Source organism: Microtus pennsylvanicus, chromosome 2 (genome assembly GCF_037038515.1).
Source record: "Microtus pennsylvanicus isolate mMicPen1 chromosome 2, mMicPen1.hap1, whole genome shotgun sequence".
Lineage (NCBI taxonomy): Eukaryota > Metazoa > Chordata > Mammalia > Rodentia > Cricetidae > Microtus > Microtus pennsylvanicus.
This window is the reverse complement of record NC_134580.1, coordinates 149,446,968-149,465,060: the sequence shown is the minus strand read 5'-3', so window position 1 is coordinate 149,465,060 and position 18,093 is coordinate 149,446,968. Positions and strand designations below refer to the sequence as shown.

General features: G+C 46.7%; 1 protein-coding gene across 3 annotated transcripts in view; it reads right to left on the bottom strand.

Moving 5' to 3' along the window:
- Znf831 (zinc finger protein 831) overlaps nt 1-18,093 on the bottom strand; it is a 117,980-nt gene that overhangs the window by 15,118 nt on the left and 84,769 nt on the right. The window lies entirely within an intron of this gene.

Sequence of the window (18,093 nt, the reverse complement as noted above, 5' to 3'; positions counted from 1 at the left end):
AATAGCCACAAATAACATAAAATAATTTGAGGTGGCTCTAACCAAACAAGTGAAAGATCTGTATGACAAGAACTTTAAAACCTTGAAGAAAGAAATTGAAGAAGACATCAGAAAATGGAAAGATTTCCCATGCTCTTGGATAGGTAGAATTAACATAGTAAAAATGGCAATTTTACCAAAAGCAATCTTCAGATTCAAGGCAATGCCCATCAAAATCCCAGCAGAATTCTTCACAGACCTCGAAAGAACAGTACTCAACTTCATAGGGGGAAAAAACCCCAGTATAGCCAAAACAATCCTGTACAATAAAGGAACTTCTGGAAAAATCATAATCCCTGGCTTCAAACTCTACTACAGAGCTACAGGAATGAAAACATCCTGGTATTGGCATAGAAACAGACAGGAGGACCAATGGAACTGAATAGAAGACCCGGATATTGATCCACACACCTACAGACAACTGATTTTTGACAAAGAAGCAAAAAATACAAAAAAGAGAGCATATTCAACAAATGATGCTGGCATAACTGGACATCAACATGTAGAAAAATGAAAATAGATCTGTCTCCAAGCACAAAACTCAAGTCCAAATGGATCAAAGACCTCAACATAAAGCCAACCACGCTGAACCTCATAGAAGAGAAAGTGGGAAGTATGCTTGAACGCATTGGCACAGGAGACCACTTTCTAAATATAACCCCAGCAGCACAGACACTGAGAGCAACAATCAATAAATGGGACCTCCTGAAACTGAGAAGCTTCGCAAAGTAAAGGGCATGGTTAACAAGACAAAACAACAGCCTACAGAATGGGAAAAGATCTTCACCAACCCCACATCAAACAGAAGGCTGATCTCCAAAATATATAAAGAACTCAAGAAACTTGACATTAAAAGAACAAATAATCCAATAAAAAATGGGGTACAAACCTAAATAGAGAACTCTCAGCAAACAAATCTCAAAGGGCTGAAAGACACTTAAGGAAATGTTCAACTTCCTTAGCCATCAGAGCAATGCAAATCAAAACAACTCTGAGAGTCCACTTACACTAGTCAGAATGGACAAGATCAGAAACACTGATGACAACTTATGCTGGAGAGGATGTGGGGTAAGGGGAAGGCTCCTCCATTGCTGGTGGGAGTGCAAACTTGTACGACTGTTTTGGAAATCAGTATGGAGATTTCTCAGAAAATTAGGAAACAACCTACCACAAGACCCAGTAATACCACTTTTGGATATATACCCAAAGAATGCTCAATCATACCAAAAGGACATATGCTCAACTATGTTAATTGTGGCATTATTTGTAATAGCCAGAACCTGGAAACAACCCAGATGCCCCTCAACCAAAGAGTGGATAAAGAAAATGTGGTACATTTACACAATGGAGTACCATGCAGCAGAAAAAAATAATGGCATCTTGAAATTTGCATGCAAATGGATGGATCTAGAAAACAACCTATTGAGTGAGGTAACACAGACCCAGAAAGACAAATAGAATATGTATTAACCCATAAGAGACTTTTAGACATAAATCAAAGAAAAAACCTACAGTCCACAACCCCAGACAATTTAGACAGCAAAGAGGACCCTAAGAGAGGCATACATGGATCTACATAAGAGGGTGAAAAAGACCAGATCTCCTGAGTAAATTGGGAGCATTGGAATCACAGGAGAGGGTAGAAGGGGAAGAGAGAGGAATGGAGGGGAGCAGAGAAATAGGTATAGCTCAATAAAAACAATTTTTAAAAAGCTGGTTGTGGAATCGAATTCAACCTTGCCAGTGAATGAAACAAACTGCCCAGGTGCCATTGCTGGAGGCTTTGTCATGGGTTTTCCTGAGGAAAACACCTGCATAGTCCAGGTGGTCTGTGTGAAACGCTGGTGCTCAAGCAGAGAGGTCTGAAGAGTGTGGGCTGCTCCCAAGGTGTCCTTACTGGAAAAGACCCGACAGACAGCACGTTCAGAGAGGCTACCTGGATGCAGGGACATCATGAGCAAACTCCTGGAACCTGACCCTCGCTCGGATCCAGCAGAGAGAGACAGGGGAGGACAGAGGCTCTCTCTCATATTTGCCCAGAGAATGCAAGGATAAAACTAGAAATTGGTATTTTGTGTGCCTTTTATCATCGCTATTTTCTAAACATCAGCTGTGTTTACCCAAAACATCTCCGTGGCCTGAATTTGGTCATTAGAGTTCAGCACTGTGACCCAGCTTCCTCCCCTTTAGTATTTTAGACAATCAAGTACAAGGACCATGAGGGCAAACTTAGCCTTGGATTTCCCTTTGCAAAAGTATTATGTAGCCAGGCATGGTGGGCTTCTGGGACTTATGAGTTAGAGGGAAGATGATCAGAAGGGTAGTGTGGTAGTGTCATGTTCAGCTATATGGTGAGTTTGGGACCAGCTTGGGCTATAGGAAGTGTTATCGAAAGAAAGAAAGAAAGAAAGAAAGAAAGAAAGAAAGAAAGAAAGAAAGAAAGAAAGAAAGAAAGGAAGGAAGGAAGGAAGGAAGGAAGGAAGGAAGGAAGGAAGGAAGGAAGGAAAGAAGGAAGGAAGGAAGGAAGGAAAGAAAAGAGCAAAGATATCTAAAAAATAGTTGCCAGACTGTGAAAATTGTGTTGGGAAAGTAATTTGGTAGCCTCCAAAAGTGAGATAATATTGACAACAGCATCCAAGAGACAAAATGGTTCTTGGAGTGATAAGGCTGGTTAGAAGAAAAGGCGCGGAGACAGTAGGAACCGAAATCAGAAACAGCAATCAGCAGAGTAAAGGTTGGGTAACTAAATGACAGGGCCCCTCCCGGAAAGACTTTCCTGCCACTGTATAAATAACATATGCTATATACTATGTGGACAGAGAGAAGTTTGCATAAGATGTAGGAAGAAGGGAAGAGCTGCTGGCTGCTGCTCATCTTAGTTGCTTTAGTTGTTGGGACTAAAAGTTCTGACAAAAGCTACTGACAGGAGAAAGGCTTCAGTCTGGCTCCTGTTCCAGGCACAGCCCATCATGGAGAGCAGCGCAGGGAGCCGTGCTTGAAGCATCTCATCACGCAGTCAGGAAGACGGGAGAAGTAAGCATCAGCTCACTGTTTCCATCTGTATGGGCCACAGTCTCCTGTCCAGGGAATGGCACAGTGGGCTTCCTACCTAAGCTAACGAAAATGAAGCACCGCCTTCTTCATGTGTGCTTGTGTGTGTTTGTCTGTCTGTCTGTCTGTCTGTCTATTTGTGTATATGTGTGTATCTGTGTGTGTATGCATGAGTGTGTCTCTTTGTATCTGTGTGTGTCCGTTTGTGTCTCTGTATATGTGTATGTGTCTCTGTGTGTGTATATGCATGAGTGTGTTTGTGTGTGTCTGTGTCTCTGTATATGTGTGTCAGAGTGTGTGTCTGTGTATATATGTCTGTGTGTGTATGTGCATGTGTGTCTGTAGTGTGAGTGAGGCCAGGAGGTGGTGCATTTTCCTTTGCTCTTTGCTGTTTCTTTTTATTGTAAAGAAAAACTAAAAGGTAAATTATGATGTTGCCTCTAAAATTGGAACTGGAAACCATGAGGCTCCCTCCCAGCAGAAGCCCACATGTGTTCAGATGCACTTAAAAGTCAGTGAGCACTGTCATTGTCAGAGGGCCAGAAGGGGTTGCTGGGAGTGAGCTAGACCCTCACAGGTCAGAACGGGCTGCTGAGAGTGAGCTAGACCCTCACAGGTCAGAACGGGCTGCTGAGAGTGAGCTAGACCTCACAGGTCAGAACGGCTGAGAGTGAGCTAGACCTTCACAGGTCAGAACGGGCTAAGAGTGAGCTAGACCTCACAGGTCAGAACGGGCTGCTGAGAGTGAGCTAGACCTCACAGGTCAGAACGGGCTGCTGAGAGTGAGCTAGACCTCACAGGTCAGAACGGGCTGCTGAGAGTGAGCTAGACCTCACAGGTCAGAACGGCTGAGAGTGAGCTAGACCTTCACAGGTCAGTAACTAAGGCATGGGTTCTCTAGCACAGTTGACAGGCTCATGAAAAAAAGAGAAAATAAGTGTTTTTGTTTCATCTCTAACCAAATCCATGATTTTTTCTTACTGACTTTTTTCAGCCTTGCCTCTTTCAAACCATTTTTTGATTCTCTCTCTTATTTTTTTTCTCTTCTTTGATGACAGTTAATCCATCTGAGGAAACTTACTTATTATCCTTCCCTCACTCAACCAAAAAAAATCACCATATCAGAGTGGGGAAGTATACTTAAAATCTTCTGCTAAGTCAAAACTTTAACCATGCCCAGACAAGAAGAGAATCCTCCAAAATAACGAAAGGACAAATTATGGAGAAGAAAGGAAACCAAATGAAGCGGGGGCGGGGGGAGGACTGCTAATGTTATTTGAATTCTTTAGTGTCAAAATTAATTCAAGAGAATCTACTTTATGGGTCACTAATTTCAAACTTTCTTAACTCTAAATGAAATGGGAGAGAGAAAAGTTCAGGCTCAGGAAGATAATTGATGTGTTTAAGCCGTTGCTTCATCGTTCCTGAAGATTTACAGCCTGCAGAAGGAGGGGTTATCCTGCTTCAGCAACTCTGCAAGCAATAGTGCTGAAATACTGGCTTTGGGAAAGAATATCTCCTATTAATTCTGACAGGAAAAATAATGTTGCAGACCCATTAGCTCTCATCAGAGAAGAGGAGGGAGTCCGTGGGTGAGGGAGCCCTGTAGTTCAGGCTGCCATCTTGATTCTGCCAGAGAAAACATCCTGGGATGGGGCATGACAGTGTACAGGCCTCTGTGTACAACCCCCTCTCTCCACGGTACACACAGGTTGTAACAGACACACACGGAACACTTGGTTCTTCTGCCTCGTATGCATAATAGGTAAACGTTTTCACCTCTGAATGCCCCAGTCAGAGCAGAAAAGCAACTACATAAGGTGTGTGTGTGTGTGTGTGTGTGTGTGTGTGTGTGTGTGTGTGTGTGTGTACATGAATGATGTTGTGTGAATGCATCCATGTCTGTGTGTCTGTGTGCAGGTGTTTGTATGTTTGTGTATGTGTTTGTGTGTGCATGCACAAGTGTGTTCATATGTTTGTGTGTGTGCACTTGCGTGTGCACTCAGTTAAGAACTTCAGTTGGCTATGTGACAATTCCATGAAGTACATGCAGACAAGGAGTAAGAACAGGAGACTTCTCTCTCTCTGCCCTGGCCTGGAGTTAAATACAGGTTCATTGCTAATAATTGAAGGAATGAAATTCTGCAGTTGATGTAGTGTTCGCGTGACTAAAGAGAAAGAATTAAACCTAATTAAAATTCTTTTCCTGCATGGCAAATGTCACAATGAGATGGGCTGCAAATCCAGCCATAAGAGCTCATCATATGGTTCAGGTGTCAGAGATAGACAGCCTACGGAATCACAGAAATGTCACCTCCCAAAACCACTCTAGAAGGGACACCATGGCCATGGAACCTCAGCTCCAGCTCCCCAGAGAGATGGGGTCAGAGGAAGAGAAAAGCAGTTTCCAAATTCTCACTCTGTATCCCAGCATTCCCTCTTCTATCATGTGAGGTTTGGAAAGTTGGTCTCTGAAATAATCATGCATTTTACTGCAGAGACTGCCTTTCTTAGTAGGGCTCAGTTCCTTGTTATTTAACATTTAATTTAGCCAATTAATTTAACATTTCTCTTTTGAAGGTTATTTTTTCCTGTTTCTGAAATACATATCAATGTATGTACAGTCATGTTCACAATCAGCTCTCAAGTTAAAGCTCTTGCCCAAATCATAGCCTACCCCTAAAAATACAAGAAGAAGAAGAAGGAAGAGGAGGAGAAGGAGGAGGAGGAGGAGGAGGAGAAGGAGGAGGAGGAGGAGGAGGAGGCGGAGGAGGAGGAGGAGGTGATGGAGGAGGAGGTGATAGAGAGGATGATCAGAGGAGCAGCAGGAAGAGGAGGAAGTAGAAATGCCATTATTGAAATACTCTTTGAGATCTGGATTGCCAGAGCCAAACTCCAGTGATCTCCAGGCTGAAGGGGTAGCTCAGGAGGAAGGCACTGCTCTGCAAGCGTGACAACCTGAATTGCAATTCCCTGCACTGTGTGCGGCCCTGTGCACCTGTAATCTCGGCGCTGGGGAGGTGGACATCAGTGACTTGGCGGTCTAGTCTAGTGGTTGAGTCCCAGGTCCCAGGGAGATATCCTGTCTCAAAACACAAGGTGGACAGCTACTGAGAAATGACACCTGAGCCTGACCTCTCAACTCCATGTTCCTATGCCCACATACACGTTTGTGTACAGACACACATGCGTGCACACACACACATACACACACCTCACACACACTCAATCTGAATCATTTTTAATGCTTCTTGCAATCGAATGAGCCTGCGAAAGGCAGGCCCATTTCTCAAAACATAACTGAATTATTTGGGAGCGCTCATTTTTCCTTGCATCCTTAAAAAGGAGAAATTGATCCATTTCAATGATAATAGCCTAGCCAGGGAGAAAAAGCTTCCCTCGGTTCCCCATTAATCCTGAGGGTGTGGGTTGGGGAGGGGGGACAGGCTTACGTCAAAGGAAGAGCAGAAACAAAAAAGAAGATCTGGGAGCTGGCCCCATCAATTTTGGTTTTCCAATCACCTTAGGGAGAGACAAAATTAGGTGCAGTCTCTGTGGAAAGATAAATGTTCAGAGAGAATCATGGTCTTTGATCAATCCCAAATTTCAGAACAGCACAGAGGGTGGGAGAGCCGTTGTTCTGACTCATTCTGAGTGTAGAGCTTGGTGGCTCTTCCCCACTATGGCGCACCCAGAAACTTCTAAACAGTATTAGTGGAAGGGTGGAGGCCTGAAATCCCCTTCAGAGCAAGGGAACTGAGAAAAAGGGAGAAGAATAAAAGTTGACCAAACCCTACTTAAGAAAGGAGAAATGTTCCTGCCGAAACTCGCTCGAGAACCGGGTGGACAAAGGGGCTGCTGGAGTGTTTTCAGCCTGGCTCCAGCTTGCAATCCGGCTACGCAGCAACCCACTGGAGTACTGTTTTCTCAGCAGAGGCATGGGCTGGTTTCTATGGATCCCCTTTACAAAATAAAGGGGGCAGTCACGAGTTCTTTCAGACCAAAGTGGAGAATGAAAACTCAAGAGTCAGCTGAGCTGGATCAGAAGTGGATCACGTGGTCTCGAACTCGGAGGTAGGCCCCAAGACTTAAAAGCCCAGGCGATGCTCACAATAATGGGACAGACGGGCCCTGACTCCTGGAGAATCCTACAAAGTCACTTTACAAACTCACACGGGCTTTAGAAATTCCCTCTTTTGTGACAGGAAAGTGGAGGTGGAGCACTTGGTAAGCTCACGCTAAAGCAATCAGTCTGGGTAAAACTGCACTTGCAATCCAAAGCCTCAGTAGCTCACAAGCTACAGAAACACAGGTGGCCAGAGAGATGCATTGCAGAATTCTGAGAGAGGAGCAACAGCACAGTACAGCACAGTACAGTACAGCCTCAGAAAGAAACTTCCACCACACTGCGAGACAGCCTGCTTGATAAGGTGCTGACCCCACAAACAAAACGACCCCCATATTAAAAAGAAAAAAAGAAAGGAAGGAAGGAGAAGAGAAGAGAAGAGAAGAGAAGAGAAGAGAAGAGAAGAGAAGAGAAGAGAAGGGAAGAGAAGAGAAGTGACAAACTTGATATGGCAGTATCTGCTTGTAATCCCAGAACTAGGGAGGCGGGAACAGGCAGGTCTGGTCTTTGGGGCTCACTGGCCAGCTCCAGGTCAAGGAGACACCCTGTCTCAAAAATCAAAGTGAGCCAGGCAATTGTGGGCCGTGCTTTTAACTCTAGCACTCAGGAGGCAGAGGCAGATGGATCTCTGAGTTCGAGGCCAGCCTGGTCTACAGAGTGAGTTTCAGAACAACCTGGGCTACAAAGGGAGACTCTGTCTCAAAAAAAGAAAGTTGAGACAGGGGCGGGGGAATAAAAAGCAACTGAGGGATAACACCCTGGATTGACCTACCTCTGACCTGCACGCACATGCGCGTGCGCGCACGCGCACACACACACACACACACACACACACACACGTACGACACCTAACAAGCAAAATCATCAACAGATTGCTGGAGCTTTCCTTTCCCTCTCTTTAAAGAGTAGCAGCTGGCATCCAAGAACCACCTAGAAGCATACACAGTGGTGTATAAAAAGCAAGTAGCAAACATCAAGTCAGGAAAGCAGAAAGGCTCATCTGGTGAAGGAACTGGCCACCAAGCTGGATAACTCGCATTCAGTCCCTGGATCCTGAGCAGTAGGAGCGAACCCGCTCTCACCACACACCTCTGACCTCCACACATTCACACTGTGGTATGAGAAGCTCCCCCAGTTCCCGCGTGCAAATGAAAAAATGTGATAAAAAAAAAAGCCTGGTCTTTCCCAAAAGATTTTACTCCAACACTCACCAGTGGAGTTTGTTCTGTGACTGGAAAGGCTTGCAGGAAAGAATGTGGAAGGGGCCTTTCCCTTGGGGGAGGAGCATAAACTACACAGGTGCCCTGACTATTCCTTGGGGCTGGTACGTGTTAGAAGGTGAATCTTGGAGTCTATATAGAGAAACTGAAGGCCTATGGTTAAAAAAAAAAAGAACAAAAAATACTCAGGCCTTCCTAGAGAAAGAGAAGGCAATGGACAGAAACTTTAGGCTGCTCCCAGGCTCCTCTCCTGGGATGGTCTTGGGCAGAGCTGAGGCACCATGGCTCGCCTGCTCCCACACATACCTGTCTACTAGGATGTGACAGTCATGGATACAAGGCGACCCTCCTCCAACTGTCCCCTGATGGGAGTCAAAGGCCTTCTGACCACACCCACAGTGACAGTCACGTATACAAGGCGACCCTCCTCCAACTGTCCCCTGATGGGAGTCAAAGGCCTTCTGACCACACCCACAGAGAACACTGACAGACTTGGACCCCGTAGAGGCAGAAAAAGGAGACTTGAAAGTCAGACGTGGCTGCTGAGATTTTACAGAGGGACTCATCCTGGTTTGTAAAACACGGAAGTCATAAATTCAACCCAGAAAAGGCATACGCAGCTCAGGGGTTCATAAACTAGCACAATGGTCTGGAAACAAAGCCGTTCACACGGTCAGCACGGATGCTGACAGAAGTATAATGAGAAAATTCATGAGTGGCCGTCAAGGAATGAGGGTGGGAAACACGGAAGTGGGCTGCATTGAGCTTCCTCTCTTGGGCCCCTAATGAACATCAGAATGGGCCAGGAGGCAGTTGGGAAAGTGAGGTAAGGAGCGGACAGTGGGGGGGACACCCCAAGGCCTTCTGGGGAAGAGTAGTAAAAACGACTCTCCCCCTCCATGCCTGCTTATCACTTCAAGAAGGTTAGCCTAGGCTACCCCAGCTCCTTGCCCCTTCCAGAGGAAAACAGGGCTAAGTGATTTCTCACAAGGGCACCCTCCAGTCCTATGTGTGCTGCAAAGGACTTTCAAGCATACTTCATTATGACAGAAGTTCCATCCGGGAAAGAAACCCATCCGCAAGCTCTAATAAATACAAGGTGGAGAGGATACGAGGAGATGAAATAGCGTGAGGTGGATAATAAAGCGTGGAGTAGGTTCTCCTGCTGAGATACACCCTTCCTGTGTGATCAGAGTTCCTGATTGCCCTGAGTCTTTCTCAACCCTCAGTCCTACCTTTGATGTCCTCCTCATCCATTTCAAAGAGCACAGGCCATTAACCCTTCCCCTTCTGCGTGCTAGCTTTTTCAGAAAGGGAGAAGAGGGATGTGACTTCTCAGGGCGGACATCTTCCAGCCCTCGGCCAGCCACAGTGCCCAGCTGAGGTGGACTCATCCCGAGCAGGCGATAAGCTCATCAGAGCCCAGACAACCAGGTGGACAGAAAAGACAGACAAATCAAAAGCACTGATTTCAGAGACCCCAGGGGGGCAGGATGCCCGGCAGGTGGGAAGCAGTTTCCTGTCTCCTAAGAGGTAATCAGCTAAGTATAGGAATAACAGCCTAGAAATCAGCCTTGCTGGAAGAAGAACCCCAGGCAGCCTGGGCAGACATGAGCGAGAAGTCTCCAACTGATCTGGACCGAGAAGAGAAATCAGATTTGAAACGCCCCACAGGGAGAGCTTGGCCAGAGCATGGGCGATGTTATAGGGGAGAGTTGCCAAGAAAGTATGGGTGTCTGGTCCATATGAACCCCAGGCGTATAACAATTCATTGTGAACACACATACACGTTATGCAATATTTGGGACATATTTATGCTTAAAAATATACATGCCAGGGTGGAGAGTTGGCCCTGTGGTTAACAGCACTAGCTGCTTTGGCTGAGGAAATGAACTTGATTGCCAGCACCCATGTGGTAGCTCACTACCATCTTTAGCTCCACCTCCAGGTAAACCAATGGTCTCTCCTGACCTCCATGGACATCAGGCATGAATGTGGTACATACACACATGCAGGCAAAACACTCTCACATATGAAACAATTAAATCTAAAACAAAAACTAAAGAGACATATACATGCCTGTTGTCCATTTAGAATTAAAATTTAACATCTAGAATTCAACTTTAACTGGTGTCTGGTATTTTTATTTGCTTAATGTAACTACCTATCTCAGGATGGAGGGCGGGGACATGGGTCAAAAAGCAATTTGTTTGAGGACTGAGTAGGAGAGCCAACCACTGTACTCACCCTTGCCCAAAGCTCTGTATCATTAAGAGACTGCTGCCCTGGGGTTTGCTATGGCCAGTTAACTTGGAATGAGCAGTAATTATCAATAAATATGCCTTTATTGAAGTGGGCGCTTAACAAAACCCTTTAAGTGGGAGAATTCTTGATGGGCCTCAGAAGAAAACAGCTTTTGGAGAGGGCATTGAAAAACTCAAGGCACCTTGTTGCCAGGGAAAAGTCAAGATGAAGCAGTGTATGGCCAACATAGTCCTCACGCCCTTTCTCTGTGGTGGATGTGCATCTGTGTGTTTAAGCCCAGCATGAAAAACAACCTTCAAAAAGTCCATTTGAAAAATGATTAGTACATCTGATCTCAAAAACCAGTTCTGTTCTGGCCATTATTGGAGAATCCAAGGCTATCCATTTTCCTCCCAGTGGCCCCCTAACCACTAGGGGAGACTGGTAAACACAGTCTATTACTCTGAAGATTCTGTCAGGGTGAAGAGCCCAAACCAGCCTCCCCTAAACTCCAGGGAGAGAGCCGCAGTGGCCGGATGGGAATAATAACCTTTAAAAAGCACATTAGAGAGAAACAAGCCTGTGGGTTCCGAACAGGGCGGCCAAGCTCCAGTAATTGCAGGTTCGAGGACATTTTCTACACGAGAGTTTTGTTATGCTCCTAACTTCCCCTCAAGATCTTTAAAATGGAGGAAGGAAAAAAAAAGAAAAAGAAGCAAAGGGCCTTCTCTTAAACGAGGATGGAACAACAACTGAAAAGAAAAAGGAAAAACCCACAGACTTTGGCTTTTGTGGTAGAACTTGTCCCCAGCACACAGTTTGAGACAGGCCAATGCAAACTTTCCCTGCCAGAAACATCTTTGCTCAACTTCTGAAGACAAGGGGCTTGTAAGAAAACCCCCACGCTCACAGGAAAAAGGACTGGTACTCAAGAGGAAAGCTCTTTGAAGGGTTAAGTCGAGATCTCTCTGCCAGCTGGACCTGGTGGCTCACATCTATCGTCCCAGCACCCAGGAGGCTGGGGCACAAACATTGCTGTGAGTTCCAGACCTGGTCTGAAAACTGAGTTCCAAGCCAGCCAGGACTCTGAATAAGATGGCGTCTCAGCACAAGCCGAGACCCATCAGTGGTCATTTCTTCCTCCACACCTAGAGAGGAGACAAAGAAGAAAGATGTAATCTAAAGTGGAGTATTGACTGGACTAAGGGCATATAGACCCGGATGTATGCATCTTGTGGCTGCATATATCTAGATAAGGGTACAACCTAGCCGTGGCAGAGAGACCTTGGGTAGATCCAGGAAGAGGGATGCATCTATAAGGACCAAACAGACTCAGGAAGCCACCATAGGGTTGACAGTGGATGAGAGAGAGGTAAGGGCTGAGCAATGGCCAGGGTGGGAAAAGTCAGTTTCTGCAGTAACCTCACGCATCCATCTCCGAGTCATTTGAAACTTTTGTATACAAATTCAACCTTCAAAAGCCCTATCTTAAAAAGTATTAGTCTATTTGCTCCCAAAATATGTCTCCCACCTTATGAAGGCCTAGGGCTTATCCATCTTTCTACAGTAAACATCACCGGCTCCTGCTTGCTGAGAGAAAATCCGCTCAGGAGCTGCTATTAGGGTGCCTATTTGAGGGAGAAAGCTGTACCCACCTTCTGATAAATAGGGAGCGAGGAGCCAGGAGCTGATGAAATAGTGCGGGGTAAATAATAAAACTTTAAAGTAGGTTTTTGCACAGGAATGTACCCCGTGGTTCTTTATGTTTTATAGACATCATCTTCTCTCTGATTATAGGTTTGGGGTGTATTTTCTCGGTGAGGATTTTAATGTGGTTCTTATCAAATACTTTGAAGGAAAATATAAGTAATTTACTTCTCCAGTCGCAGTTTGGTTTGGTAAAGACTGTGGTGGCCTCAGCTTCACACTCTAGCTCTGAAAAAGCAGGCATTGACATCGATGCAGGAATACTAACTAGGTCTCATGTCAGAGGAAACAGGAGTGGGGTGCAGAGGAGACCCCAAGGCTGGAGGGCAGAGTGTGCCTTTGGGGGGATGCTGTGGGAGGAGGGGAGAATGACACTGGCATTGTAGGTTTCTAGGAGACAAAAGAGCCTGACCATGGAAACCCCAAGTGTGACCTTGGCCAGGGGGTTAGGGATAAACACCACAGAGTTGGTAAGATGACTTTCCTTTCTGTGGCCCCCTTTCTTAGCACCACAGGCCCTGTCCATACATGAGAAAACATCAGGCAAACTCGGACAGAGAGTCAGCCTACAAGATCACCAGCATTCCCGCAACCATCATCACAGAGATGTTCAAAAACATGGCTCCAGCCAAGAGGAGCCCAGAGATACAGCTACATGTCATGTGGTGTTTAAGATGGGATTCTATGTTAAGGAAAAGGTTGTGAAACTTCTTAATGATCATGGGTTAATAGAATTTCAGTAGCTATCCCACAACCACCCTGCTCCCAGAAGATATTTACAACAGGGGAAACCGAGAGCGTGTCACAGCCACTCTAAGGGTGTGTTTAAAGATGAAAAACAACTCACACCCCCAAGTGTCCTTCCCTTTTCTCTGAGGGAGAAGTTGGAAGCAGCGTCTCAGGAGACAGACTCCAGGAATCTTCCAGAAGTCCACATCTTCTTGTTCTCTTCTAAGATGTGACCATGCAATGTCACCCCTTCCCTGAGAGTCTTAGAAATCAGCACACATTTGCTTTCTGTCTTCAGTTTTAGCATTCTTCTTGGGGACATTGTACTGTCAGGACCACCAGCTGGTGGGGCTCCCACCAGCAAATATGCGAGGCCTTTATTCAAGAGCAGCAAGAATTTCAGCCCTGGGAAGTTGACTTCATTGGTAAAGTGTGCTTGCCTTGCACATAGGACCTGCGGTGGAGCTTCATGATCCATGTAAGAAAGCTGGGCGTGGTGACATGTGCTTAACCCCAGCACTGGGGCGGTGGAGATAGGAGGGTCCCTGGACTTGGTGGGAGCCAGCCTAGCCCACCTGTAGATCTCCAGGCCAGTGGAAGACCCTGTCTCAAAAACCAGGGTGATGGTTTCTGAAGAGCAAGCTCTAACATTATTTCTTACACACACACACACACACACACACACACACACACACACACAGAGAGAGAGAGAGAGAGAGAGAGAGAGAGAGAGAGAGAGAGAGAGAGAATCAGCAGCAATCCAACAGCAAACCTAGTGAGAGGCTTGGACCTACCCCCCATGAGACAGTTAATGCAGAAGGGATTGGTTGCTTATGATGAAGGTCTGATGCCAGCAATGTCAATCAACAAAACAGAAAGATCAAGAGATGTCCTGAGAGCATATGGCATACAGGCAGACCACGCCCTCCAGTCACTAGTGCACACCACAGGGGGGTAATAGTCCTCTACTCTCTTTTAGAAGATGGGGGTGTGGCCCCCAAACACCTGCCCTAAATAAGTCATCAACAACAGACACGAATGAGCACAGTCATGGTTTCTGGCCCACAAGACTGAAGAGGCTCCAGGACACTCTTCAAAGGCCTTCCCTTGGCGCCTGCTGCACACTCAAGATGAGGCAGAAGTATGAGGTAAACTATGGCCACCGTCCACACAGAGGGGTAGCTTCTTGGTCTTGTTGCTTGCTTCAACAAAATGTCTAACAAACACAACTTAAGAACGGGTTGATCTGGGCTCACAGTCCCGGGGTCCAGTCCATCACATCAGGTGAGTCATGGCGGCAGGAACATGAGGCAGCCAGTCCAGTGGCTCTCACAGGCAGGAAGGAGAGAGAGGTGAATGCTAGTCCTCCGCTCGCTCTCACCTTCTTATTTAATCTGTCTCTGTGCATCTGGTGCCTTCCATGTTTAGGGTAGGCCTTCCCATCTCGCTCTGAAAACATGCCTGGGGATTTGTATCCTCGGTGGGTTCCAGGTCCTGCCCATTGGTGACTGATGGTAACCCTCACACTCAAACCCGAGGAGGAGAGCACAGATCTGACGTTGTGATTCTTGCTCATTCCTCAAGGGTGACCCTCACCACCGCAATCTTAAGTTCTTTCCTTCTAGCTCATCGACAGCTACTCGAGTGCTTGGGCTCAGTCAACACAGTTCCTAACATGGGTACTAATTCCAAAGCAGTTCGGGCCTTGGGGGGATGGCTCAGAGGGTAAAGGGGCTTGCCACCAACTGCTGGCTGGAGTTTTATCCTCGGACCCTCTTGGTGCAAGGAGAAAGCCAAGTCCTGATAGTTGTCTCCTGACTCCTGACAAGCAACAAAATGGATTTCATGGATGAAAACCAGCCTGTCTGTTATTTCTAGAATCCCAGACCCAGGCTCTTCATGAAGCACAACCCCTTCCCCCACATTTGTCAAGATTCTGAAGGAGGCTTGTCCCAGGGCAGACTAAGGGACAGCATCTGAGGGAGCCCATGGCTGAGGTGGGCTCCAGGAAGATGGCATAGTCAGATCAGCATTAGAGAAAATTTTCTTCTTCTGATTACTCTGGAGCCGCTCTCCCCTCCCCTGCGCGAGCGAGAGCGATAATGATGGACTAGGTCCCTCTCTTCTCGCTGATTATAATGATATTGTAAACCCTGATCATTTTTTTTCAAACTCCATTTAATGTCGGGTGTGCATTCATCAAGGGTTGTTGTTGTTTTTCTTCCTTCTTTTAAAGAAGTAGTTTTATTTAAAGGCTACGAAGTTTAAAGGTAACTGAAGGTGTTTGAAAAGCGTCTCTGATTACCAGCCTTAGGATTGCAGGCACCTGCTGGCACATGAAGTACCAGCCTACTCAGGCCTGTTGCACCCTGGCTGATGGTGGTGGGGAGGGTCTCTCTCCCTCACAGTGTAGACTTCTCAGTGGCTCTCCCTGAGTGACAGGTGGGGGGGAGGGCTGGGAAGGAGAATGAACATGAAGAGATAATAGGACACTTTCCTGAAGTTTTGACGGAATCTCACGCCTTGTTCTGTATAAACAATAGCAAGGTGCTTCTCTGCTGTTATTACTGAGGCTCACCATATAATTTGAGGCTTCTGCTGTGGTTGACAGTGGGAAGCAACAGTGTGGAAAAAGACACAGGGCCAACCACCGCAGTGTGGCGACAAGGGAGAAACGTCACTCTTCGGGGTACAGAAGAGGAAACAGGAGGTAGAAGAGGAAGGGTCCCCAAGCTCATGAACAGTGTGGCGCATTTGATAACAAAACTTTTAAAGAGGTATCAAAGAAAGACGGGAGGTTGTTGCACATACCTTTAATCCCAGTATTTGGGAGGCAGAGGCAGGTGGATCTCTATAAGTTTGAGGCCAGCCTAGTCTACAGAGCAAGTTCCAGGACAGCCAGGGTTACACAGAAAAACCCTGTCTCACTATATATATGTAAACACACACACACACACACACACACACACACACACACACACATATATACATAGAGAAAGAGAGAGGTGTCAAAGCAACAGAGTCAGGCTGCTGAGCAGAGCTTCGAAGCTCTTTCTCTCTCTCCAGTTTGACCGTCACTGTCCCAGGACTACACTTATGAATAAGTCTGCTGTGCTTGGAAAGATACAAGGCCCAGGCCTTACCAGTTTGAGTCAGAGATGGGAAGTCAAGAAGATGTAAGGAGACCTCTGGAGTTAGGGAGTCAACTCCAACAAGACAGCATTGCCAGCCCGGACACTAAACAAGTGGAGACTCTTGAGACCTTCTGACTGGATCTCAGCTTCTGTGGCAGAGCTCTGCATGGCTTCCTCCTGGCCTCTGGCCTTGTCACTGTAGGGTGCCACTTCCTGCTGGATCTGAAACCTGTTTGCTCCCATTTCGCTCTGGCCTGGGTGCCGTGAGAGAGGTCTCTCGGGAGTGAGGCTGCCCTCCCCTTTCTCTCACCGGTCACTAGAACACAGAGCCGACGGCAGCAACTGCTGCAGCCATGCTAGGATGCGAAGAAGGAAACCTATGGTGGAGAGAGCAGATGGCACACGGCACACCACGCCGCCCCGTCCGAGACCTCCACCATTTCCACCCCAGTGGTTATTGGTGAGAGAAACAGAACTTCCTAAACCCATTGTGGTTTTTGGTTTTTAGGAGAGAAGTCCAGACTTGGTCATATTTAATTCTACATCAACATAAAGCATCCGTGAAAGCCCCGCCCTTCTCCTGCTCCCCAATACCACGATCTGCCTATGTCCTTGGCGAATATGCCCTGTCTGCGGATCTCTAAATAGGAAGCATTTACCATTCCATATATCCATCGCTTTTCTAGAACAGCAACCAGCAAACAACAGTCTGAAGAGCAAACCTGAGCTGCTTGTCTTTGTAAACAAAGTTTGATTGGCACGCGTTCACACCTGTTCACATCTGTTCACACCCGTTCACTGCTAGATGCTTTCTCCAGCAGTGTGGTTGAGTGCTTGCCATAGGGACGGTGGGGCTTCCCGTCAGAAACCATCATGACTTGATTTTTCACAGCAGAAGTTTGCCAGCTCTTGATCTAGATAACTGCACGCAAAAGTTTAATGAAGTCTCCTTTCACTTAAATAGAGTATGTGTGTACACATTTGTGTGTGCGGGTGCACACGCATGTATGTATGTGAGACACGCACCACAGGTCAGCCTGGGGTGTCATTTCTCAGAAACTATACACCCTCACAAATTAACTTTTCGGAACGTCATATACAAGCATCGTGTTTACGTCATTTCCACTCCTTCTTCCCCTCGCCCTCTTTCCCTGCACTCCTTCTCAAAAGCATGACTTCTCCTATAGCTATATATCCACGTATAGAAATATCTACTGATATAGATAAACTACTGAGCCCACTTAGTGTTGATCGTACATACAGGGTCTCTTCCTGGTCTAGAACTCACAGTATAGGCTAGACGGCCTGGCTGGGGAGCCCCCGGCATCCACCTGCCTCTGTCTCCCCACTGCTGGGGTTACAATCTCTTGCCACACAGCCAGCTTTTTTCCATGGCTTCTAGGGATCACAAACACTTCACCAACCGAGTCAACTCTAGGCTCTGAGGTCATTGACAATCAATGATCCTTCACCATCTGAACTGAAAGACTTGCAAACCCGGCAGCTACCTTCCCACCCCTATCCTCTTCTTACCAACAAAAGCCCCGTGCTGTTGGGAACATCCTAGTGGACTCTGCAGCCAGGTGACCTCTTGACCAGATCCAGACAGCAGCCAACGTAGGGATGGCTGGAAGTCCTCCAGAAAGCCATCCCCCAGCAGCAGCGCACCACTATGGGGCTAAACTGCCATTTCCCAGTTTTCCTTATAGCCAAGTGTGGCCACCCTTCTTGAGTTCATGTCCTTTCTCCATCTCACACAAACATGGGAGCCTCAAGGTGCCGCAGTGACCCTGCTACCCACAGGAAGTGCACCGTACACAGATGAGCCAGCGGATGCGGGGCA